The sequence below is a fragment of the Ambystoma mexicanum genome, chromosome 4q (assembly GCF_040938575.1).
Source record: "Ambystoma mexicanum isolate Mex_15411 chromosome 4q, UKY_AmexF1_1, whole genome shotgun sequence".
NCBI lineage: Eukaryota > Metazoa > Chordata > Amphibia > Caudata > Ambystomatidae > Ambystoma > Ambystoma mexicanum.
In genome coordinates, this window is record NC_090928.1 from 779956474 (window position 1) to 779983240 (window position 26767).

Here is a 26767-nt window from a genome sequence, read left to right on the forward strand (position 1 = left end):
AATGTCTGTGCTGGCAGGTGGGAGCCAATATAGGACCCTGAATGGAGGAGCCATGTGGTCTTTTCGCCTTAAGTGACTGAGTAGATGAGCCACAGCTTTCAGGATATATTGAAGGTGGAACAGGGAGGTCTTTGGAAGACCAAGCTAGAATGCATTGTAGTAATCCACTCTTTCACGAAGAAAAGTATAAACCAGAGATACTAGGTATGGGAATGGAAAGAGATAAAGGTTACCCGTAGAACGAATATTACCAGAGCTTGCATCCGTTTTAGAGTCACATTCTATGTATAAACGTCCATGTAGTGGTTGGCCCAATGTAGTACAAGTTTTTTTTACTTAAAGCCAAATGTAGCCCAGGCTTCATTGCCCAGGCCTGTTGGCCGACCTTTGCAATTAGGCCAAGGAGGGACCACTATATGCCAACCGACTCCCCCATTCAGCAGTGGAAAAATTGAACATTAGGTGACCTGCGTTGGAAAGATAACAAAAGATGGCATGGGTTAAAATCATGAGTTCACATTACTGAGATGACCACGGAGAAGTGGACCTTTATTTGTAGAAGTACGTACGGGCTATTACTCATATCGTGCTTGACCCCTGTGCAATCCCTACCTGTGAGGTCCTGCTCAGCCCTCCTGCCTCTGCCTAAGGGAGTCAAAAAGAAGCCCTCTAGAGATGGGCAGTCACACTCTGCAGTCGGGGCACTCCCACAGAACACCAGGAAAGGAACACATCCCTGGCGCTTCGCGCCTCTAACTTGCTAGGCGCTAGCCTCCACCCCCTTTGGCGGAATTTGAGACCGCAATGACTGGGACTGGGCGGTGCATGTCTGCACCATCAGAAACGGGACAGATTAATCCATTCTCAGACACTGCAATGTTCTTGCAATATGCACATGCACAGGTTATGCACCCTTTTGCCAAGTGCAAGTGCATAAGAGTTGGCGGCCTTATTTCCATATCTACTTCTCGCCGCCGCCCACGAAGGCTGGTTGTGGTGGCAGCGTTTCAAAAGTAATCCAGTAGCTCACAGAATTTGCATCTTAACGCTATTCAGTGCCTTAGTTTCTTCTCTGCTCTCTTGCATCCTTTTTGTTTGGTCTTTTTTTACCCCCTCCTTGCTCCTTCCGACCCTTCTCCCTTACCATTCCTGGTCCCCCCTCCTTCCCTGGATTGCATTAGTCTTTCCCCTGGATCTCCTTGTTCCCAAGCACCTCGGTCTCTTGGGATCTTGGATTCGGTCAACTGTTTCGCCAGCTCCTCACCAGGATTCCGCCTGTTACCTCGCCTGCTGTTCTTTTGGAAGCTCTGAATTTAACAATAGGACTTCCCAAGTTTGTGTTCGCAATGTCCATATGGCACGCTAAAACTGTAAGGGCATGCCATGGTGTAGGGAGCGGGTCCCGGTCTGTCACCTCTGCCTATCCCAGGGGACGGATCGGTTCCGGCTACTTGCACCGGTTGACATCTCGACTAACCGGGCATTCTGGACACCAAGAAGAATAAAACAATGTCACACGCTCAGGTACAGATGCGCTAGCAGATTTTCAGGTTGATGTGGGCATTCAGAGCAACACCTGCACTACCACACTCCCTTTGGTTGCACCTAAATCTCAATCCAGGAGTTAGCTTGTTGGGAATTCCATCCACATAGATGACCAATAGCAGCCCTCTTTGCAAATCTCATAACCCCTCATTGCGCAAGGCACATTAATTGTTTGCCCCAGTTATCCTTACAACATTTTTTATCTTTTGAAGCAACAACTACAGGGTGCAAGATTATTTTACTCTAAAGTCAACCAGGGGTCCAACATATAAAGAAACATGACATTATATGTAAATAAACAATGCCCACAGATGTTCTGCTGCTATAGGAAGCCGTTTATATATGAATGCCTTTTCCCTAATTTGAAGGATACACACGTGTCATCAGTTCTCCAATTTGTCTCCCTGACAGCTGCAATCAAATGTGCCTGTCCGCCTCATGAGCACTGCATTGCGCAGTGCCTCATGGTTGGGCTGCGTCTGCCAGAACAATCCCATGCACCAATCACTGCTGCCACATACACAAACATTGCGCCATTCTAATCTAGAGGTGCGAGGCCTTCACTCCACTGAAAGAAAGTTCCAGCAGAGTTATGAGAAAAGGGGCACACCCCACCTTGTGCCTGTATATATCATGACTGCTGGGCCAAAATCAGTATACAGCAGTTGTCCTGCTGGTGGCCCCCGCTCAGGTGGGCCCCAGCACAGTCCGCCCAAGACTGCTCACGCCCACCCAAGCCCAATGTCTACCTGGTTGGGGTATCATCCTGCTGAGGTTTCTGGTCAGCTCCCTGGCTCTACCCCCTCCTGCAGAGGATTTGCGATCTCCGCGCTGTGTCAGAACTGCTGTGACTGGCGATCCACCCTCAAACCTCATCTTTCCTTTATCTCCTACCATAGCCTTCTTCCCCCTCATCCCACCATGATGGCCAGAAATGGTTGGGGCCACTTCACGTCTCATTTCCAACCTTCCTCATCTTTCCCAGGGATGCCTGCACCTTTGCCTTTCACTACTCCAGTCTTGACATTTCTTCCCTCCCCTCCTGTAGTTGCTTGAACCTACTCCTCAATAAATATTATTTTAACCTCTCAAAGTCTTTCCTTCCTCCCCACCCTGTCTTTTTCCTCACCAGTTTCCTATCTTTTCGCCAATCTGCTTTCCACTCTTCACTTGCTCTACTAACAATCCTCCTCTCCAGCACTTCCAATACTTCTTTTCGAGGGGCAGGGGCGGGCCTCCACCTTGAGGGTCAGGGGTGGGCCCACCATATGGCTGCATGATTCAAAAGAAAGCAGTGCTCATTTTTTTAAAACATGCCAGGATGTTTTATGGTGTGCTGCTGAAGCTCTAAACCTGCTGCCTGGAAGTTGTTCACATGAACATTCTCAACGATGTGTTGACTGTAGTACACAAAGTGCAGGGGTGTAGGAGACACATAAAATCTGGGGGGGGGGGACAGGGACACCTTAGGCACTTTGCATGGTAAAATGACACAATCCATCAGGCCAGGCCAGCAGCCGGACAGTCCATGTTGTGCGCCCTACTGTGTGCTGCCCTACTGCTATACGGGTTGTTCCGTGCGTCTCCATCCCATTACATAGCAACGGTTGAGGAGGTTGTCTCGGGTCTCCCCTTGCCTGTAGAAGCCACGATTTCCTAGGGGAAGTTTTGGCGGGCAGTTTCCGCTCCCTGACGGCAGATGGAGCGGGTAAAATATGGCCATGTGTGTTGTGTGCATGCAAACGGGCCGGGAACTAACGCCACATAATCGTTGCCATTGCTTCTTCCCAAGGGTGTCAAAGTACTGTGCAAGTGGTTGTGTTGGCCCAAAAAGAAACACAAGTGGTTTTAATGAGCCCATGGCAACTGGGAGCGCTGGGATTGTGCAACAAGAGGAGCCTGGTATGACAGCATGACCAGGGCAGTCCAACAGCATTAGACCAGAGAGCATGGCACAGTGAAGATAGGTTGAGCTGCCCACCCACCATGAACGGTGCATGTAAAGTGAGGCAGTGGGGCAAGGACGAAGACTAGAGTCATTTGGGTTAAATGCAGCCAGTGTGAAATGGCTTGAGGGTGAATGGTGCCAGTAACAGCGCAGAGATCATATAGCCCAAGAGCTTGGTGATGGGAAAGAGAACAGTTGGGGCAGAGGAGAGAATGAGAGCTGTATGCAAGGATTGAAGAGGAGTTGGAAGCCAGGATTATGTAATTGGAGGGGACAAACAGAATAAACAATCACAGAGGGAATAGAACTAACATTGGAGAAAGCCGTCCATGAGAGGATAATTCTGGGCAACAAACAGCTAATAATGCCCAGAATTCCACAACTCTGATTGGGTGGGCCACCGTAAACATTCTGGAAAGGGTCCTAAAATATATTTGTACCTATGCTGATTCAACTCTATGTTCTAGCTCATAGTTCCGTTTGTATTGTTCAACTGAGGCAGAAAGTGGTGGCATAATAAAGCATGACTAGCCAATGTATCCCAACCAGTAATGGCCCACCACCTGAATTAAGGCGCAAATGCAGTGAAGGGTTTTGGCAGGTGCTGCAAAGAGCTCTTTATTGCCATTATGGCCTTTCAAATCATACTTTATCACCACTATCACCCAATTTGTCTGTGGCAAACAGATGCAAGCTGGAAGTGTAAACTTGTTTTTCAAAAACAAATAAAACTACAAATAGGGGGCTGTCTTGGAATGCAATGGAAGCTTTATAAATATCCCCTTTCTGTATCAAAGGCGGTCACAGTGCTTGAGTTAAAGTGGGTCGGGAGCAAGGGTGGAATAAGCAAGTAGACATATGCATTTTGATTAATTAAGCTCCATTAATTCTAGATCTAGAAGGAAATGGAAAAACAGGGGAGATGCATAGTGAGCAAATGCTGTTAGCTAACTAAGAAAGTAGGCTGGTTAAAATGGATAAAGCCCATGTCCAAGCACACTCTTTGGCTGTAGCATCTATTGATAGTGCTAATGAATGATAACACATGAGTCTGCAGGTGAATTCATGTATTCATTGGACAGGAATACATATTTCTTATGGATGTGTGTGAGCAACCAACCATTGTGAGGGCTTCCAAAACCAAGCAATGGGAGATCGGAGGGATAAACCCCCCCACCACCCTTAGATTTAATTGTGCATTTTATGACTGAGCTTTCTTGAAACAATGGGTAAATACCTATAAAATATACAATTGGTTGTGTGGGGTATCACATGCATACAAAACAAAAATGTGATTCTAGTTTACCAACAGCACACAAGACTATTGTTCATTGCATTTCGGGATCCATCTTCACACAATATATACAAGTATTTTGCTAGTGTCAAAAGAAATTTTCAATCTCCATGTTTCAATATACGCCTGTATTCCAAAAGTAAGAACACACATGTCGGTATTGCCCATAATGCCAGTAATGCCTCTGCAAGAAGAAAAGTTCACACTGGCCGGGGCCAGACTCATATATGGCAGTATTCCCACATATGTTAGTATTCCCATGTAAGAATACTTATGATGGATTGGCCCATACTGTTGTTGTCACATCTTAATTGTGCTAAATAAGGGCAGTATCCTTATCTAATAAAACTCAAATGACCTTTTCACATAATACCTCAATACTGCCATGTAACTAGATAAAAAAGTGTAAATGTTGGCTGTGGCAATAGTGGCCAGTATCTCCATGGAAGAACCCTCATGATGCCTTTATCAATGATCGCAGTAATATTACCATGCCATTATAAACATGTCCATGCAGGTTATGCCACTATAAGCCTTTGTCCCTCCTAAGAACACACACATTGTCTTTGCCAAAAATGCCAGTGTTATTGTCATGACACATGAAGAAAGTATGCCCATGCTGCCACTGTAAACATGTCCATGCAGGTTGTGTAACATTTACTGATATAAGAACACTCATTTTGACTTTGCCCATAATGCCAGTAACATTGCAATGACACAGCATAAAAACATGCCCATGCAGGCTGTGCCAACACAGATAAGTACCTATATGTAAGCAAACTCATGTTGGCTTGGCCCATAATGCCAGCCATATTGCCAGGCTATTGTATTAAAATATGTTCATGCAAGCTATGCCAACATAGGGGATAACACCCTTAAGAACAGTCATGCTGCCATTTCCAATAATGCCAATAATATTGCCATGTCACATTAAAAAAAAAGATCAGTGCTTGTCCACGTTTACCAATCACCATCCTCTCGCAAAGTAGCCATGCACCAGCTCCTTCCATCACAGCCCACAACGCCCTATCTCTTTTCATCACATCACAAACACAACATCCCCATGCAGACTAAATCTCACTTGAGAATTCATAACCACACAAGCTCACCCAAAAATACTCCAACACAAACTCACACTTGAACACACACATATGCTCATATCCAGGCCTGGACTGGCCTTTAGGACAATAGGCCCATGGCCGAACCAAAATACAAAATGCTGGTGTGGACCAGTTGTTGGTCAAAAGGGGCCACATTTTTGGCCAGTTTGGGCCAGTAGATGAGTTTATTCACTCTGCAGCTAGTAGTTTTGACCAGTGTTGCTGAATAAATATTCTGTAAAATGCACAATTTGCATCAGACGTCATCAAAAACGTGGTTAATATTCCTTGGTTAATATTCAAAACATGTCATAAAAGGAATGAATAGAAATTTGCAACTGTGGCCCACTTTTTCATTGGTGCCCGAGATAATTTTATGGCCCAGTTCGATCTTGCTCACATCGCACATTCATACACCATTATAGCAATTGCACATAAACAGTATCGCTTTCTCTCTCACAGAGACAGGCACACACACATTTGCCTTTGTACTTACCTTCAGGCCGCAGTAGCAATTGCTGCATCAAGGGGCTTTGATTATGCATGCAAAGTACACACAGGTGAGGGGTCAGGTGCCTCCTTTCAGTCCTCCATACTCTGAATCAGACTGGAGGGGAGGAGGGTGGCTGAAGACATTTGTTTTCAGCAAGGGACAGGATTTCCAGTGGCCATTCTGGGAAATATGTGTTGTGCGAGCAGAAGTACTTTTATTCTGCAGACAGTCTGCAGAACTTGTACTTTTGCACGCTGACAGCTGCAGCCTGAAGACGTATTTTTACATGCTGCATGATGCAACTGCAGACAGTGCAGAGACACAGTGCACTGCACTGTGCACGCCAACACTTACATATTCTGGGGGGATAAATGCCATTATATCCCCCCACTTAAAATTGTGGGGGGTATTTGTTCCCCCTATACCCCCCATGTCCTACGCCCATGACAAAGTGGGACAGATTATCAAACCTTTTTTGGTGCGAGTGATGAAATTGTCTAGCACATCCCATCAATTGCACTCAAAAAAGGCGCACTGAATTCTACAAAGGGGCTCCGATTCTGTGCACATCCAGATGCACTTTTTCACTACCTTTGCTTACTTTGCGCAAATAAGGGGGAATTTTTTTACGCATTTCAAGGCACATCCAATATCCATGCATGGAATGTGCTTTCAAGTGCGCAAAAATGAAAGACCTATTACCAGCTACTGGATCGGGCGGAAGGGGGGTTGGGGGTCAGGGGGGGAGAGAGAGGGAAGGGGAGGGACGGAGGATTGGGTTTTCGCTGTTTCTTCCATGTTGATTGTTTGGTTTATTAGAAAATGCTAATTAACACATGTTTAAAAGAAAAAATGAAAGACCACCTCATGCGTCTCTTTGGACAAACTGCAGGGGAAGGCCCAATGCACTTCACACATGTCCTTTGAAGTGGGACAGCAGCAGTGTTGTTAATCACCACTCACTCACTTGCATTTCCGTCCTTCAAACAAGGATAAAAAATGAATGATTTTTTTTACGCATTTCACAGGGGCAGGCCCCTGTCACTCTGAAATACACTAAAAACACCCACGTGATAATAAGCGGACCTGCGCATTTCTGAAATAAAGACAAATGAAAAAAGTGCATTAAACGTGTTTTTTTCATTCGCGCTCATTTTTGAGAATCTGCCCCAGTTTGTCTGTTAACTAATACACAACTCCTGTACCATTCTCACGCTTCTGTGGGGAATATATTGATCACGTGTAATACTGAAAGTTGAAATGCATATTGATACATTTGAGTGCCACAATTTTTCAGACGATATACTCAATGTGCAAAACAGAGATTTACGTTCGTATACCCAATCAGGGTACCAAATTCCATCAAGGCATACTCAGTCTTTGTTATGTCTGAGGTTAAAAAACCTGCGTGTGTCTATATATACTTTTTAAAAAATTAACATCTACTGCACTACAAAACAATGTACCTGCATCGGACAGCGAAAGCTTTAACAAGTAAGATAGCACCAGAATGATGCAAGTCAAAAGCTTAGTTTCTCCAAACCAGGGTTGCAAAAGCTAGCAGCTACCCTGAATAAAGAGCATAAAGTGATAGCCATGGAAGGTGATTAGGTAGTCCGATTCAAGACTGCGGGACCAAAGTGCTTTGCCGAGGACTATGCAGTGATCCTGGACAAATCATCTACTTCACTGAATAGTACTCTGCTACCTTCCACGAGACGTTTTGCCACCACACATACTGGTGGAATTGTATAGCCCATTGCCTGATATTTCTTTTTATGTATGCCATTTGAGTGAAGGGGTCATAGACAGAAGGGTCCTCCCGCCCTCTCGCCCGACCCCTACTCAAGGTCGAACCTGCCACTGGGCACTTCTGCATCCTCCACCCACCCCCCAATGCAACATGGTGACACTGCAAATCGGACTTAAAGCATGCCGCGTAACAGCAAAAACCGATGCAAACTACCCACTTGTCAAGAAGTATGCTAACTATTACAGAAAGTCAACTTACTCAATACTTCATATCTACCTATGTACCAACCATTCTGTTACCTATATCGTCTTACACCTCCTGCTATTAGTGTGAGTTCAGCTTGTTTCTAATTGATGTAGCATACTCTAATAAGCCCATTTTTCAGTTGCTGTTGTCACTCTTGTTAGGCAAGGTTTGTATGCAGTACCCTCTGGGACCACTACACACAACTAGGACTACAGGTGTAAGCAAAACCAACCTTTGGTACAAGTCTGTACCACACAGTTTTTGGTAGCGAGCTGAGCAGCCAGGCGTATCTCAAGAGGGAATGTGAGCTTGTAAGAGTGTTACAAAAAGGTCTACAATAGCAGGTATTCAGATAGACACTTATACTCAAGGTTTCTTGGTAAAACAATTAATTTATTACACAATTATTTAAAAAGCATTTGTTAAGACGGATTTCTGAACTCTGTCCTGGTGGCGCAGAAGTTCAGAAGGCCAACCTAATTACTTGGAACAGGGTAACCTCTGGACGAGCCAGACCAATCAAGGTAGCGATCGCGGCGGTCAAGACTAGGTCTCAAGAGGGGTGAGGGTGACTGAAAGCCCGCAATGAGCACACAAAGCAAGAGCGCTTACAAACTACTCCAAACAGTTGTTATATCAAAAATATATACACATTTATTTTAAGGCCTTTAAAATAATGACCGTAGAGAGAAAATCACAATATCACAATATTAAGCCAACACATACCATATCAACACAATATATATACAAATATGACAGTCGCAAGCGTTATATGCACGAAATGTGTAGTCCACCTGAAAGGCAAAGAAGACAGGCAGTGCGATAATGCTTTAGACTCAGTTCGCCTTCAGAGGCACCTAACTAGATGGAAGTCCGAGCCCTGCGAAGAGTGGAGCCTTGTGCTCAAAGTACCTGCACACGCTGGTGCCAACGGGCAAAAGGAGAAGCTCTTCGGAGGAAGTCAGGCAGTTCGGGTTAGTGCACAACAGAAGAAGAACAGGTTCCGCGACTCAAGCGCAGCCTCCACAGTGAGCAGAAGCAGAGCGCGAGTACGGACAAAAGGGTGCTGTTTTTACACAGCGGGGAAAAGCAATGGGCTACTGCAGGAGGGCGACCAGATCCTAGCTATACTACTCACCGGTCCCCGATGCAAGCAGACCCAGGCTTCTCCACGTTAGTTTCAGCAGCTGGCAGGTTCAGAAGAGCCGGGAATGCCTCGTCGTCGTGTAGAGAAAAAAGACGTCCCAATCGAAGAAACCTGCACAGTTTTGTCACCACAGCAGGGCAACGGAGCGGCCGTGTGTATCTGAGCCAAATGTACACTACTCACTTCAGACTTGGGAACGCCAAGTGTACTAAGCGTGTGAGAGTGACAAGGACTCGAAATACAACACAACCTGGCGGCGGTTACAGAGCAGGACTCCCGTGTAAGCTGGTCAGTCAACTGGATGGCCCAGAGACGCTTCCGAAGGCTTACTGGTAGGAGATGATGAAGTCGCCGAGAATAGCTGTTCCTGCTATTCCAAAGGTCGAAGCACCAGTACAGGCCTTCTGGTTCGATCAAAGGAGGAAAGGGTTTCACAGGACGACAGCAGTGCAAAGGAGGAGTCCTTCAGCGGGTCACCAGCGATTCCTCGGTCCAGCCTCTTGGTTGCAGGATACTTGGCTCCTGTATTCCTTTGTTCGTGAGAACTCAGGAGATCGACATGGTAGTGGTGTTTCCAGCCCCCTCTTATCCACGGTTCCCTTCACGCCAAAACGGAGGGGAGCCAATGGGAGATCCGCTCATAAACACACACACCATTCGTGGACCAATCACGGACCACGGCGGTCCCAGGCATTCACACCACCCTAGACTCTCTGGCACCCAGGATGTGTATTGGGACCAGACATCCCAGCCCACACCCTGGAGGCACACAAAAGACATGTAGAAGCCCGCGAAAGCATCTGTGTTTCGCGGGAAAGTACATGCCCAAATAAGGAAGGCCCCGGGTCGCTCGACCTGGGGAAGGTGAAGGGAGCAAGACGGTCAGTGGACAGGACAAAGGAGCCTCGTGGTCTGGCCATTTTGGGAGCCAGGCCACCATTTTGGGTTCAGCGCGAAAAACGCGCTCAGAACGCCAAAAGGAGCTCAAAATACACAAAACGATCGCTGCCACCATTCCAGTCCCTGAATGACTTGCACCGATCAAATACAATCCTAAAAGAGTATCTAGGGCCTGTAGAAGGCTAGAGACCCAAGAGAGCTGTAACTTAGCTTACAGTGCCCTCTTGTGTCATGTTGCACTAAAGCCGCAACATGATAAAAGAAACTACGGGAAACAGCGTTCCCCGGTACTGACTGTCTTAAGGGCATGTCAGTTTCCCCATAAGAAAAGGAGCGAAAGCCCAGAGGAGTGCGGCAGAAGGCTGCACTTCTCTGGCAAAGTCAAGAACAAGGTGAGAAACAACAGCAAAAAGTTTAGGGGTTGCCACATGGAAGGAAAATTACCTACAATTACGAAATCTTTCCTAACCCTCGCCCCTCCCAGACTATGGACAGGGGGAACTAATCCACCCCTGGATGAGTCTCTTGTTCAGGTCGGTTAAACATTCTGGACAACCCATCAGCATTGCTATGTTGGACACCTGGCCTATGCTCAATAGTGAAGTCGAAGCCTTGTAGACTTATGGACCACCTAAGCAACTTTGGATTCTCCCCCTTCATGTTCATTAGCCACTTTAACGGCTTATGGTCAGTCTGCACAGTGAAGTGGGTCCCATAGAGGTAGGGCCTCAGCTTCCTTAGGGCCCACACAACAGAGAAACATTCTTTCTCTACCGTGGACCATCTGAGCTCTCTGTCCTTAAGCTGGCGACTAATAAAACCGATAGGGTGTTCCTTACCCATCTCATCTACTTGTGATAGTACAGCTCCTATCCCAGTGTCAGAGGCGTCCATCTGCACGATAAAAGGTCTTTGATAATCAGGGGCCCTGAGGACAGGGGCCTGGCACAAGGAGTCTTTTAAGCCATTAAAGGCCTTCTCACACTCGTCGGTCCAAGTTACCTTCTTGGGTTTCTTCGGAGTTGTGAGGGCAGTCAGAGGAGCAGCTATGGTGCCATAGTCTGCCACAAAATTGTGGTAATACCCTGTGAGTCCTAAGAAGGCTCTCACTTGGGTTTGCGTAGTGGGGGTAGGCCAGTCTTGTACTGCTTGTACCTTACTGGGTAGAGGCTGTCTCCTCCCTCCACCTACTTCATGTCCAAGGTAAACCACTGAGCCTTGTCCATTTTGGTGAGGGGCCACTTGGACACCCTCAAAAGAGCTATCTGAAGGACTGCTTTGGAACAGGTCGGGGAGAGGTTCAGACTCCTCTTCCTCAACGTCTGAAGCCAGTAGCAGTGCTGCGATTTCGACGCTTGGGACGAAAGCCTTCAGCCTATTCACGTGAAACACTTTTGGAGCCTGTCCAGGCCTTCCAAGGTCCACTGAATAGTTAACCTCACCCAGGGGCTCCACCACTGGGTAAGGGCCTGACCATTTGTCCTGTAAAGCTCGAGGCCTTATGGGATTCATGATCAGGACTTGCTGACCAAGTGTAAAGTTGATGAGGGAAGCTTTCTGGTCGTACCAATGTTTTACCAGCGCTTGCCCTGCCTTCAATTTATCACTAGCCAAGCCCATTAGAAGTACCATCCGTTTTCTGAGCCCTAGCACATAATCAACTACTTTGGTAGTAACAGGGGGAGTGGGCATCTCCCATCTCTCCTTGACGATGGCTAAGGGTCCCCGTACGGGATGATCTAACAGAAGTTCGAAGGGGCTGAAGCCAACACCCTCCTGTGGTACCTCTCGGTAGGCAAACAGTAAGCATGAAACAAGAAGATCCCATTTTCTTCTCTGAGGCTCCTCCAGAGCCCCAATCATGCTCTTTAACGTCCTGTTAAAACGCCCCCCCAGACCATTGGTCTGGGGGTGGTATGCAGAAGAGAACCTGTAGGTGACCCCACATTCTTTCCACATAGCCTGCCTATACGTCGACATAAAGTTGCTGCCATGATCCGACACAACTTCTTTAGGGAAGCCAACCCTAGTAAATATGCCGAGTAAAGCTTCTGCAACTGACTTGGCAGTTACAGTTTTCAATGGGATGGCCTCAGGATATCTGGTTGCATGGTCGACCAGCACCAGGATAAACCTATTGCCTGAGGATGTTTGCGGGTCAAGGGGACCAACGATGTCGATCCCTACCCTTTCAAATGGTACCCCCACAACTGGGAGCGGTACCAACGGAGCTTGGATTGTCGCGCCAACCTTACCAGACAACTGGCAGGAGGCACAACTCCTGCAGTGACTTTCTACTTGCACCCCCATCTTGGGCCAGTAGAAGTGCATGGATAACCTTTGCTTGGTCCTCTTCATACCAAGGTGACCAGCAAGGGGAACTTCATGCGCCAACTGCAGGAGGAAGGGCCTAACAGCAAGGGGAACCACCAACCTCCTATGGTCTCCTTCTGTAGACTCTGTGGGCTCACTATACAGGAGTCCACCTTCCCAATAAATCCTATGCGTCCCAGGAGGTTCCCCCTCAAGCTGGGAGCAGGCCTGTCTCCTTAGGCCTTCCAGAGATGGGCACTCACGTTGGCCTTTACTGAATTCGTCCCTATCAGGACCTCCTTCAACTAACAAGTCTTTTAGTTCAGGATGATCGTTGGGGTCGAATACTTCAGGCATCGCCACCTCCTCGTCAGGCCCGGGCGATTGACCAACTTCCTCCACCGCAGTGGTAGGCGAGCTCGGGGGAATATTCTCTTTCCCTCGTCTTGACTTGTCGACTCCTTTCGCCTTGGGTTTCCCCTTCGGCTGGGGCGGCGTATTGGACTTGGCCAATGCTGCCCGTGCTTGAGACCGTGTGTAGGGTCTTTCGGCAGTGTCTCCTACGAGCCCTAAAGCTCTGAGATCATTACCTAACAAGACCTTTCCCGGGACGTTTCTCTGAATGCTCACTGGAATCCTGACTGCTGTACCATTTAAAGTATGATTTACAGGTATTACGGGAAACATACGGAGGGGGCCGTCAGCCAACTTAGTGGGCATCAGAGTAGCTCTGGCAACTTCCTCTGAGTCTACCAAGGTAGAATCCACTACAGTGCGACTGCACCCACTATCCCTAAGAGCTGGAGTATCTACTCCATTGATCAGCACACTGTCTTTAAAGTAGTGCTTGGTATTATCCGGAATCCTAGCATAAGCCTCTGCGACTTTAGGCTCCCAGGAACCCAGGGACACTAAAACTACCTCAGCCTCTATCCCGCTGGGAAATGAGTCTAAGGAGAAGGATGCTCCTGTAATCTCTTCTTCCTCGTAGGAGGAGAAGGAGAGATTAGCGGAGTGGACCCCCCAAAGGTCTAACCTTACAACGGGGATCCCCCTTCACGTGGTCAGTTGCTCCACAAGCAAAACAAGATCCATTGGGTCTGTTTACATAGGGAGGCTTATTGTAACCAGAGTTTTGTTTCGGAGGCTGACCTCCACTACCCTGTGAGTTCTCTTGTGTCCTACCCTTATTTTTCTTTTTGTGGCCCTTATGGGAAGAAGATTTAGCAGATTCTCCACCCTCCATATCTTTGGACTTTTTCCCTTCCTCCTGCTTACCAGGATGAGTTTTGTCCTTATGGGACACTCGATGCGACACCCATAAGTCTGCTGCAATGGCCAGCTTCTTAGGATCTATCTTCTTCGAATCGGCCAAATGCTGCTTAAGCTCCGGGGAAGAAGAAGCAAAAATGTGTTCCAGCATGACAAGATTCATCATGCCTTCGAAGGTAGAAACCTTATAACCTTCGACCCAGCCAGTTAAGTTTTTCAAGGACTCAGTGACATAAGATACCCAAGTACCACCTTCCTTTTTCTTATACTCTCTGAAACGTTTCAAATATTGGGCCGGAGTCTTCCCAAACTTTAAAATGAGAGTTTGCTTTAACATTGCGAAATCAGCTCGCTCAGCCTTCGACATTTCCATAATGGCACTACAGCCAGAATGGGGCAGTCTGCTGAGTAACCAGGCAATCTTATCAGCATTGTCAACTTGTTGAACTTCGCATGCATACTCAAACGCATTCAGCCAGTCCATAATGTCATTCCTTTCTTCATACACACTGAGCAGATCTTTCGGAAACCGTGGATGAGAGGAGGCCCCAGACCCATGTCCAGGACCCTTGGACCCATTTGCAAACTGAAGCTTGGCCAGTTCCAACTGGTGATCCCTGTCTTTTTGTTTTTCTGCCTGTTCGATTTTTAGTTTGGCTATGCTGAATTCAAGCTCCTGCTGCCTAAACCGCAGCTCTTGCTTCTTGAATTCAAGCATAGCCTCCCCATCAACACTGGCAGAGGAAACATTAGACATCACATCCTCCCTGTCCTCGTGGTCGCGATGGATCAGTGCGGCGGCAGAACCGTCGGTTCTACCAGTGAGAGCAGCCCCACCACCTTCCGCACTGTCCTCAGAAGTTATAGCGTCAAGCTGCGCTTCTTGCCACGCCACGATTCTTTGGATCATTTCCAATTTCGTGCCTTGAGAGGAAACACCTCTCTCCGCACACATCTTCTTCAATGTTTCTGATTTGGAAGCATTTAAAGTTAACAAGGTATTTGTTTCCATACTGTTAGATAGGACTATGGCCTTTTTAAAGTTATACTACAACAATTCACTACGTGTCCTGGTTGGAATAACCTGAAATGCCTTAGTTCGTGCGCAACACTGGATACCTTCAGTCGTATCCCACCGCTGTACACCAATTTGTTAAGACGGATTTCTGAACTCTGTCCTGGTGGCGCAGAAGTTCAGAAGGCCAACCTAATTACTTGGAACAGGGTAACCTCTGGACGAGCCAGACCAATCAAGGTAGCGATCGCGGCGGTCAAGACTAGGTCTCAAGAGGGGCGAGGGTGACTGAAAGCCCGCAATGAGCACACAAAGCAAGAGCGCTTACAAACTACTCCAAACAGTTGTTATATCAAAAATATATACACATTTATTTTAAGGCCTTTAAAATAATGACCGTAGAGAGAAAATCACAATATCACAATATTAAGCCAACACATACCATATCAACACAATATATATACAAATACGACAGTCGCAAGCGTTATATGCACGAAATGTGTAGTCCACCTGAAAGGGAAAGAAGACAGGCAGTGCGATAATGCTTTAGACTCAGTTCGCCTTCAGAGGCACCTAACTAGATGGAAGTCCGAGCCCTGCGAAGAGTGGAGCCTTGTGCTCAAAGTACCTGCACACGCTGGTGCCAACGGGCAAAAGGAGAAGCTCTTCGGAGGAAGTCAGGCAGTTCGGGTTAGTGCACAACAGAAGAAGAACAGGTTCCGCGACTCAAGCGCAGCCTCCACAGTGAGCAGAAGCAGAGCGCGAGTACGGACAAAAGGGTGCTGTTTTTACACAGCGGGGAAAAGCAATGGGCTACTGCAGGAGGGCGACCAGATCCTAGCTATACTACTCACCGGTCCCCGATGCAAGCAGACCCAGGCTTCTCCACGTTAGTTTCAGCAGCTGGCAGGTTCAGAAGAGCCCGGGAATGCCTCGTCGTCGTGTAGAGAAAAAAGACGTCCCAATCGAAGAAACCTGCACAGTTTTGTCACCACAGCAGGGCAACGGAGCGGCCGTGTGTATCTGAGCCAAATGTACACTACTCACTTCAGACTTGGGAACGCCAAGTGTACTAAGCGTGTGAGAGTGACAAGGACTCGAAATACAACACAACCTGGCGGCGGTTACAGAGCAGGACTCCCGTGTAAGCTGGTCAGTCAACTGGATGGCCCAGAGACGCTTCCGAAGGCTTACTGGTAGGAGATGATGAAGTCGCCGAGAATAGCTGTTCCTGCTATTCCAAAGGTCGAAGCACCAGTACAGGCCTTCTGGTTCGATCAAAGGAGGAAAGGGTTTCACAGGACGACAGCAGTGCAAAGGAGGAGTCCTTCAGCGGGTCACCAGCGATTCCTCGGTCCAGCCTCTTGGTTGCAGGATACTTGGCTCCTGTATTCCTTCGTTCGTGAGAACTCAGGAGATCGACATGGTAGTGGTGTTTCCAGCCCCCTCTTATCCACGGTTCCCTTCGCGCCAAAACGGAGGGGAGCCAATGGGAGATCCGCTCATCAACACACACACCATTCGTGGACCAAGCACGGACCACGGTGGTCCCAGGCATTCACACCACCCTAGACTCTCTGGCACCCAGGATGTGTATTGGGACCAGACATCCCAGCCCACACCCTGGAGGCACACAAAAGACATGTAGAAGCCCGCGAAAGCATCTGTGTTTCGCGGGAAAGTACATGCCCAAATAAGGAAGGCCCCGGGTCGCTCGACCTGGGGAAGGTGAAGGGAGCAAGACGGTCAGTGGACAGGACAAAGGAGCCTCGTGGTCTGGCCATTTTGGGAGCCAGGCCACCATTTTGGGTTCAGCGCGAAAAACGCGCTCAGAACGCCAAAAGGAGCTCAAAATACACAAAACGATCGCTGCCACCATTCCAGTCCCTGAATGACTTGCACCGATCAAATACAATCCTAAAAGAGTATCTAGGGCCTGTAGAAGGCTAGAGACCCAAGAGAGCTGTAACTTAGCTTACAGTGCCCTCTTGTGTCATGTTGCACTAAAGCCGCAACATGATAAAAGAAACTACGGGAAACAGCGTTCCCCGGTACTGACTGTCTTAAGGGCATGTCAGTTTCCCCATAAGAAAAGGAGCGAAAGCCCAGAGGAGTGCGGCAGAAGGCTGCACTTCTCTGGCAAAGTCAAGAACAAGGTGAGAAACAACAGCAAAAAGTTTAGGGGTTGCCACATGGAAGGAAAATTACCTACAATTACGAAATCTTTCCTAACAGCATTCACTAAATGAGGCAACCAATATCACACAAATAACGTACTACAATACTGATTACTAAGCAATTGAGCTCCCTTGAAGTCAGAGCCAAATAGCAATGAAGCAGGAGCAAAACAGCATAAGTTGATAAAACGAATATTATAGTTACTTTAAAAGAGTGCAAATAGTTTGAGTTCACCAGAGGAGTTGATTCAATGCAATAGGTAGGCCAAAGTCAATGGGCTATTGTCTTGTACAAGTAAAAACGGTTCTGGTATTTAAAACGGAAAAGTCTTTGCCACGGTTCTTAGAAGTAGTTCACGGAAGAAAGGTTCATATGTCGGGTCACAAGCTGACTATACTTGCCACAAACTTTCGCGGTGAGAGGCAAGTTCTCTCAGTCGAGTTTTCACAGTACCTTATATTGAAGCAAAAGATGCAGTTGAAGACTTCTGTTCCTGCAGATCTCGCTGTTCCTGAGTCTCAGTCGTGGGGACAAGAGGGAGGATGTCGGGGGACTCCTGCACTGCAGAGGGACGGATCACAAAGCTGACAAATTGGCAAATCTTCGATTCCGGTTGCTGTTCTTCAAGCACACAAGCTGGTGTCCTTCTCCCTGGTTAATCCTAACCGGTTTATAGTGACATTTTCAAACGTCACATTTTCGAAATGCCATTTTGGCGACACAAAAATGGCCAAAAGAAATGTTTTGAATCTTTTTTTTTAATTTATTTTTTTTTTTTAATGGGGGGGTTATTTTGTTATTGACATTTATTTTTACTAACGAAACAAAAATAAAACAAAATAAAAAATAATACATTCGGAATATTTTTTTGGCATATTTGTTTCGACAAAATGGCATTTTGAAAATGTGTTTTCAAAAATGTAACTGGATACCATCCTAACCAGCTCCGAGAATGGTATCCAGGTGGCTTACGAGTTGATTGGTCCTACAACTCAAAAGGAAGAAGTCGTCCTTGAAGAGGCTTCTCTGTCTAGGTGAACTTGCCGATTTGGACTTGCAGCAGGACTCCACCGGGCAAACCAACGGTCCAGTAGTTGCAGCAGCTGTCCTCTTCCAGCTCGTCTTCGGTTCTTCTAGTTCCAGTGGTCGACTCTGCCTTCCAGTCCAAGAGACTCGCCTTTTAAAGTTTTCTCCCATTCATTCCAACCTAGCTGCCACTCACCCAGCAGGGTGGCTGCCCTTGCCGGACAGTCAGCCAGCCAATCACGCCAGAGTGCATCTGGGTCTCCTAGGAGACTAAGCACAGGGAGTTTCAGGCAGCTCCCTCATTTCCTGCCCAGCCCAGACACTCGGGCGCCAGAGGCAGTCTTCAGTCCTGAAGCCTGCCAAAGGCATAGAAACAAAGGGACCAAACCTAGTTTGGTGCGCAGAGACACTCTAGAAGGACCTTTCCAAAAGGAAATGGCAGAAAAAGAAGACCGGTACCTGTTTGAACAAAGGGGGCTCGGACGCCATCTTGAAAAACATTGCTCCCGTGATTTTTAGCTACCGGTGTTCGCGGTCAGGAAAAATCATGGTAGTTCATTGTAAACCCACTGCCACCAGCCATTTCGATAGGAAAGGGTAGCATTTGACTGCTACATGAGTTTCTAGACATAGGGAATACTAGGTAACCCCTCCAGCAATCTAATGTAAGATAGTGTGTGTGCTGGGTCTAGAATTTAAAAAGACTAGTAAAATCAATTTAACTTCACAGTGAAGGTATTTAAACCTTGGGACAGCCCAAAAGGCTTCCTTGTGTCACTGCACTGAGGGTGCTGTGTGACACAAATAAAAAAGATGATGCATAAGGAGTTGTCTAAAACTCCACAATCAAAAGAAATAAACATAGAAAACAAACAGAATTAAAAAGTAGAGTCCCAAAGTTCAGCAAAAGAGCTGAGGGTCTCTAAGGTAGAGAGGAATTAGCACATTTTGAGAACTCTCCCTAACAACTCTGAATTCAGCTTGTGGTAAACTGCTGTTGCCAATTCGATCTTGTGTCACCTTCCTGATTGCACTGTTTGTTTATTTTCGCACATTTGGCTGTCCCAGGGTCTGCATCGGGCTATGCCTCCCTGTTGTTCATAACTTGTCCCCCCCCCTTGTTCTACCTCACCTTTGGCACTCCCTGTTCTCCTATCTTCCCAAACCCTTACTTATCACCACATATTCTGATGTAGCAGCCTGACAACATGAGGTCAGGCTTTCCCATTTCATGTACCTGGACTTTACCATTGTAATCTGCATGCTGTGATGTAGCCGCCTTGCAACATGAGGTTAGGATTTCCCATTTCATGTACCTGGACCTGGATAAATATTCAACCTAACATTCTATAACTTTATACATGGGTATAGATTATCATAAGGCATGCAAGTATGAATTTCACAGTGGCATCATGTACACTTTCCTCAGACTGTCCAATTCTCTGTCATTTCTGTTCCCAATATGCCAGTGAAGGCTACCACGTCTTAAATTAAAAACCACAAAATTACATTTAAACTTAACTTTTTACACTCCTGCAAAGTCCTGTTGCAAAGATAAAAGTCTTAAAAGTTTATTAATAAAATAGTCTTTAAAGTCAAAATGGTCAGCATTGTTCACAATATACGGGCATCGCTTACAAGGCTGCTCTTGAGTTGGCTTTGAAGCTCCCAGTAGAAGTCGCGGGACGTGTGATTTCCTATTTTCCATGTCCATGTCCCAGAATCTCTATTGTAAGAGGCCTCAGCCTAGACAAAAGTCTGAGAAGCCTAAGCTTTTTAGTGCTTTTGGTCCATTCAAAGTTTTCCAAGGTAACAACCCCCCCCCCCAAGGAGAAACCTGTTTGGCTAGTTTTCAGAAGGCAGCCCATGTCTTTATTTCTTATTTTATTTTAAATCAGAAGCAAGCCTATTAAATAAAACATCCCCTATATTTTTCCCAGCACAAATCTCTTTACATTGCTAGGCAAGGGCAAGGCCTTATCCAACATACACTTTTAAAACAGGTATTTTTCTTATTTGCAGAAGTACATTTAAACATGTGGTGAAGCCTGCTGGCATGTTCCTTACAAAAAGGTTCCATCTGAATTTCCGATGTTATTCTGCAGCCCCAGCCAGTTTCTCTTTTGCAGCAATCTGTTTAAGACACAGATCCACTGAAATTGACATAGGCCCAGAGAACCAGGGTTTTATTTGAAGCCTTGATTTCTGACATTTTGTAACTCAAAAGTCAAGTGTTTTCCTGTGCTGCTGAAAGCAGCATTGCTTTTCAATTCACTTCTTTTGATGCAGACAAGAACACATACTGGCAGCCTTCCTCAGTGTGCTCTCTGTTCCAGCTTGCACAATACTAGTTTGGCTTGATGGTGCAGCCATCATTTTGTAGTTGCAAAATGCATTTTTGATGCAGGGCAATGGTGCTCCAAGGAGCCAGTGCAACCATTTTGCTGTTAACTGCTGAAGTGCAGCTTGATCATGAATGGGAATTCTGCTGAGTGGCTCAATGTATCCCACAAAGATGTGGCAGAGCAGCGCCTTCAATATATCTTTTTTGTGACCGGGCCGGTGCTGTCATTGTTTCCAGCAAATGAGCCTTAGCTAGCTGGAGTTTAGCTTTTTCCCCATATTGCGTTACCCCTTGCTGATCCCTAAGGCCTATGATAGTGTTGTGTTTTTTTTAGACTGGGCCAATTCCCTCGCCAATAATTGGTTGGCCTAATTATTTTTGGCATAATAACCTTGTGTCGTCATTAGTAAAGAATGAGCCGTCTCCTCGGCGTAAAGTGCCTCTAGTTTGTTACGGACAATACCAAGGGCTAAATGAAGTTTAGGGCACCAGCCTTTCTTATATTTTCCCTCAATCTCTGAGATTTCTTGTTCTAATTGGATTCGGGTCTGCTTTTTCCGCTTATGATAGACTGCTTTATGGGCTACTAGGACTCCCCTAATTACTGCCTTCATGGCATCCCATGTTGTTGCCGGGGATGGGAGTTCAGTAGGGTTTTCCCAGAAATAATCCTGTATTGCTTGCGCTACCCCATCCCTCATGGCCAGATCATTTAAAACTGAGTCATACAATCGCCCCTGAGGTCTGGGAGGGGGAGCTGGGTGCCAAATTCTGACCCATAGGAAGACCGGGGCATGATCAGAGAGAATCCTGGGGTCAATAGAGACCCTGTAAATAAATGGCATAAGCTAGGGGGAAACTAAAATGAGGTTTATACGTGAAGAGGAGCAGTGGACAAGAGAAAAAGGTAAAGTCTTGCTCTTCTGGGTGCAGCACTCTCCAAGAATCCACCACCCCCAAATATTTGACAAAATGGAGAATATTTAAAGCGAGATTGAAGTCTTTAGATGAGGGGTCATGCGTTTTATCTTTGATGTGGTCCGGGACCCCATTAAAGTCTCCCCTGATAATCATCTGGCCCTCCAAAAAGGAGAGGAGTGTTGCCTCTAGCTATCAGAGAAATTGTTCCTGTCCTTTCATTGGGAGCATGAATTGAGATTAGGGAGTACAACTGCCCCAACAACATACCTTCTACTCCAATGTATCGCCCCCCTGGGTCTTGTATGATATCGAGTGCCTCAAATTGGGTGCCTTTTCGACAAATAGGATCGCGGATCCCCACCGCTTTAGTGCCGATAGAAGTCAGAAATTGTTTTGTCATGCGCTACTCACGCCTGCCTACCTGGCGTCTTTGGGGCCGTTGGAGACTCTGCCGCCATTAGGTGGTTCCATTCTGCCTTGCTTACTTCCTGTTTTCACATTCTAGCCTTTTTCTCTTCCTGTGTTTTGTTCCGCATTTAACCTCACCCATCTGTCGGCTCTTTGCGTTGCAACCCCTTCGTTTTGCGCTGGGTGAAGACGCTAGTGCTTTTGTTCGTGCTTCTGTCTACTCTTATTGATTCTTTCTTTGCTTCCATCTTTGCCGCTGCGGGTCTCGCCCGCTTCCTTTTGCCTTCATTTCTTTGCTAAACTTTCTCTTTTGGGGCTCTCTCGCAGTTTTGTTACGGGCTCTTCAGCCTATTACCGCCCGTGACTCTGCCTCGGCTGAGTCCGCTTTCCCCTTTTCCCTTTCCTTTCTTGGCTACCTTTTGCTTGCATAACTTTCCCTTTCCTTTCCTCTTCATGCTATTACCGGGTTCCGTACCGCTTGGTACTGTTCCTTCCCCTTCTTTACTTCTGTTGCTGCTGCGTTCTACCATCTTCGCAGTCGCACTTACTTTTTTTCACCTGTTGATTTTTCCTTTTTCTATCTTTGTTATTCCGGCCCCGCTCTTGGATGGAACTTTCTTTTTGCAGTCCTACCTTCTTTCAAGACGTGGACTGACGTTCTCCACTCCATTAAGGTATACGAGTGTTGGTTTTCCGATTCCGTTTCCATCTTCATTGATCTACGTGGAACAAGGTACAACTACTTATCCTTTACACCTGGATACAGAGATTGCATCTTACCTTGGAAATTTACGCCACAAAGAATCTCCGTGACCTCATCTGGAGAGAGGTTTTTTTTAAGCTTTGAGCTTTTTTCCTCTCAATTGGCGCCCTTGGAAGGGGGTCCTCTGTATCCCTTTTCAAGTAAAGGGTCAGAGTGGCTTCCCCATGAGGAAGGCCATATCTCTACACAAAAAAGAAACCTAAAGGTCAGAAGAAGAAAGGCCGAAAGCAGGAATCAACGCCCGAAGATTCAGGTGAGGAGGAGGAGGGGTTTCGGGATGTTAGATGTTCTCAAGCCGATGAAGTCATAATTGACATGTTTAGGAAAGTCTCTGCTTCGTAAGCGAATATAGTCCAGAGGCAGAAGATTAGTCTCTTGCAAAAAAATCACTGACCCTTCCAGGTCTTTCAGCCGATTTAAGACAGATTTTCATTTTACTGGGGAGTTCAAACCTTTCACATTCAATGATACAAAGCCATAGTTCTAATGAGATAATGAACTGTCTCTCGTAATGTCATCTTCCATAGCGGGAGAGGGGGTATAAGTCAGGTGGCATTCAGTCATCATCCTGAGTTGAAGATTATCCGAGACCATGCTCCAACCGGTATTTTAACTGAATGAACCAATTGAAATAAAAATCGAACCACAAAAAAGGAACTAAAAAATAAGGGCCAATCGCCCCAATGACCCTCAGGTGACCTGTCACTTGAGGTCGGGCATATGCTGCATGTTGTCAATTTAAAGTCAAAATTACTTGACGCTTCTTCCGTATTTGTTACAAAATTCCCTCTCATGCCGGGAAGTTTCCTATGGAACAAAGCCATGATTCACGTCTGTAGTGGGGGTTTTCCTGTATTACAACCTTTGTGGACCCTCAACCGAGTGGACTGCTGCATTTTTGGCTTATTACTCTCACCTTCTTTCATGGCCTCAAGCAAGAAGCCCTCCTCTCTGTTTGGTGAAGAAGAGCTCAAAATCCCCCTCTGCGTCTTCCAGGCTAAATATGGTGCGGAGAGTAAAGCGGTGGGAAATTACCAACGGTATTTGACATTCTGATTCCGCAAGAATAGAGACAGTGACAGAGCTCTTCGTTCTTGGATTGTAACGGTTGCTAATGCTTGAAAGATCTGTAGAGGAGAGCCCTGGAGCGTTAGTAAATCCCGGGTACGTCCTACTGCCAAAATGTCTTCCTTGGCAGTATAGAAATAGATCCTAGTGATGACATTGGGAAAGGAATCTGAAATTGAGCCTCTGCGAGTGCGCAATCTATGGATGCAGTAAAGTAGGAGCATCGATTTGTCAAGGTGTGACAAGAGAGTATGAAAAAAGTCACCTACATATTCACCCAGAGCCTGGTCCGGGACCGACGTGGGCACTCCCCGGATGTGCAAGTTGTGTCTTTGGGACTGGGTCTCCATGTCTTCCTACTAGTGTTCTAGCATATCACTCTTTCTTACCAAAATGTGGATCTTTTGCTGCATGTCCGTCAGTGTGGTTGAATGCTCCAGGATGTGGTCCTCCGCTTCCCCCACTCTTTGCTTCACCTCCACGACTCTCTGATCGAACTTCTCCAAATTGGTGGACATCATGAACATGCAGCTCCGGAACTCTGATTTGATATCTAGCAGGAAGGCTTGAATATCTTCCTTGGTGGCTAACTGGCCAGTAAGGTGCTCGTGGATCTGGGGTGGAGATTGCACCAGGTCTGTTTTCTTCCCTTTGTCTGATGGCACTAGCATCATGGATATGTCAGTGTTTTTTGGGGATTTTGATTGTTTGGCCATGTTATCGCCTGTTAGAGGGATACTCCTGCCCGGTTGATGTCAAACCTGATTGCTTTTAGGAAAACATGCTTTCGGTAATAATGCCCTCACAGAGCCTCCCTGGCGTGCAGGGAACAGAACTTGCTATCAAGGGGTGGTGGGGAAGAGGTCCCCACTCCAATCATCAGAATGCAGACAGCAGGATTTTCCCTCCGGCATAAGAAGTCATCAGCTGTAAAGTGGGATTGTGTTTAGTACAGCTTTGGGCTGCTACTGTGCGCTCTCAACGTTCTGCATTATGGTCGGTGGGTGGAAGGGGAGCGAGTGCTTACGCCAGGTAATCCAGGCTCCTGGACAGCCAGCTTGTCTCCTGAGGCATCCACTGGGCCTCAGCAACCCCAGGTGGAGGAAGGCGAGGTGGGGAAGAGGGAGGAGCGGGCTCTCCGCTCACCGGGATCCAAGCTGCGCTTGAAGTGGACCCCCAACTATAGTACAATGTGGCTGTTAGCAGTTAGCAATTAGGGGACGGGACGCCGCGACTATTCAACATGCATCAACGCCATTTTGGGTTTCATCAATGGCAGCCCGGCTGCCGTCGCTGCTGCAGCATACTTCTACTTATAGGTCCTGGTCTTCACGTCGCAGCAGCTGTCCCTCAGACCTTCCCCCGCTTTGTCCTGGCCGAGAGGGTAAAAGCGAAAGGCGAGAATGCTGTTTGCCACACCCCCCCCCAGATTAAATATTTTAAGATCATATCAATTGATATGATGGTATTTGTATACGTTCCATGAAAAGAGAACATTAAGCCAGAATCATTCTCCTTTTGCAGAACATGTTCCTATAAAGTTGTGTTTGGAAATATTGTCAATTTGGATAATGTGTTCTGTGTACTTTCCAAGTCAGTACTACAAAACATGGAATTTTAGTTTATGAAAGTCAAATATTAACAAATAATTACATGTTGCTCTATGATAGGATTTGGGAAACAATGTGTCAAATGCAGATTAGACAGATGGGCTCAAATCTCAGCTTCACCACTTAACCAACGTGTGTGATCCTGGTTGTATACTAATTGATCTTTTCACAATTGACCTTGGGAGAATTAACCTCGGGAGAATTGACCTAATTTAGAATGTCAATTAGGACATATAAGCGGGGGTAAACCCCCCACAACTCTCCACCCAATCCTAAAATCCCTGCAACCCTCCACCCAATCCCCTTATATTATTTATAACCCAAAACCAACCCAATACATATATAACATAACTAAAATAATGTAAAGGTCAATTGTGCAGACGGTCAATTAGGACCACTATAATTAGGTCAATTGTGCAAAAGGTCAATTGTAAAAGGTCAATTAGGGTAATACCGTGATCCCAGCCATTCATTTAATCATGTGGTGCCTAACCTGTCAAAATTGCCTTGCTCTAAGAAATTTACAAATCATCAGCCCCTAAGAGTGATTTCGTTCTGAGGGTATGCACTTCAAAAGGGTCTCCCTTATGGTTTAACTAGGTATATAGTTGCTTAATGTATAATAGTAAAATAATAAGATGTATTGCACATCACAGAGCATTTTGTTCACTGACTCATATTAATACCTCATGAAAACCTTAACTCTCTTCAAATCTCAATCTATGTTAGCACATTTGCACATTTCTGCTAGCTTCGGTTTATCCACAATCTATTCTATGCAGTGTTATTCCTACTTTTTCTCACTGATTCCAATGACTCTCCATGCTTCAGCACTTTTGCATCCTGTGAGAGTACGAATATGAGTTCTTTGTCTACGCTGGGGTATGTGTCTCTACCTTCTTCATGTGGCTATGATCTGTGTCCTGCAGCACATAAAGCTATGAGTTGTGATAGCTTTGAGGGGGCATGACCACAGAGTCCTTTGTTTCAGGAAATTGGGGCGGGGTGGGAAGAGGGAGGGGAGTGTCACAAAGGCAACTGTGACCCAGGCCCCAAAATTCCTTAAGATGTCCCTTTTGGTCTTTCCACTCTCATTCTCCTTTGCTTACTTGCCTCCCCCTGCTGCTCATTTCATCTTTTGTGCATTTCACATCTACACCTACACCTTTCTCTTGCTCGGTTCCCTTGACTCTTCTCATTCTCGCCTCCACATTGCTTGATGACAATGCCGCCTGCAAACACCCATACTCGGAACTGAAGGCCGAATGCTTTTATGGCAGAGCGGAGCTGCCCTCGGAGTCAACGTGTTGAAATGTATTGGTGTGTTATAGTTGTACTTCATTAAGTGGCAATCCCTGATATAACCCCTCTCCCCCCCAGTATACAATTCCACCCAACAATTCTCAGACAAGAAACAGATTGT

General features: G+C 46.4%; 1 protein-coding gene across 6 annotated transcripts in view; it reads right to left on the reverse strand.

The window, feature by feature from the left end:
- Nucleotides 1-26767, reverse strand: part of KIF16B (kinesin family member 16B) — a 3050718-nt gene that overhangs the window by 1583486 nt on the left and 1440465 nt on the right. The gene's annotated exons all lie outside the window — the stretch shown is intronic.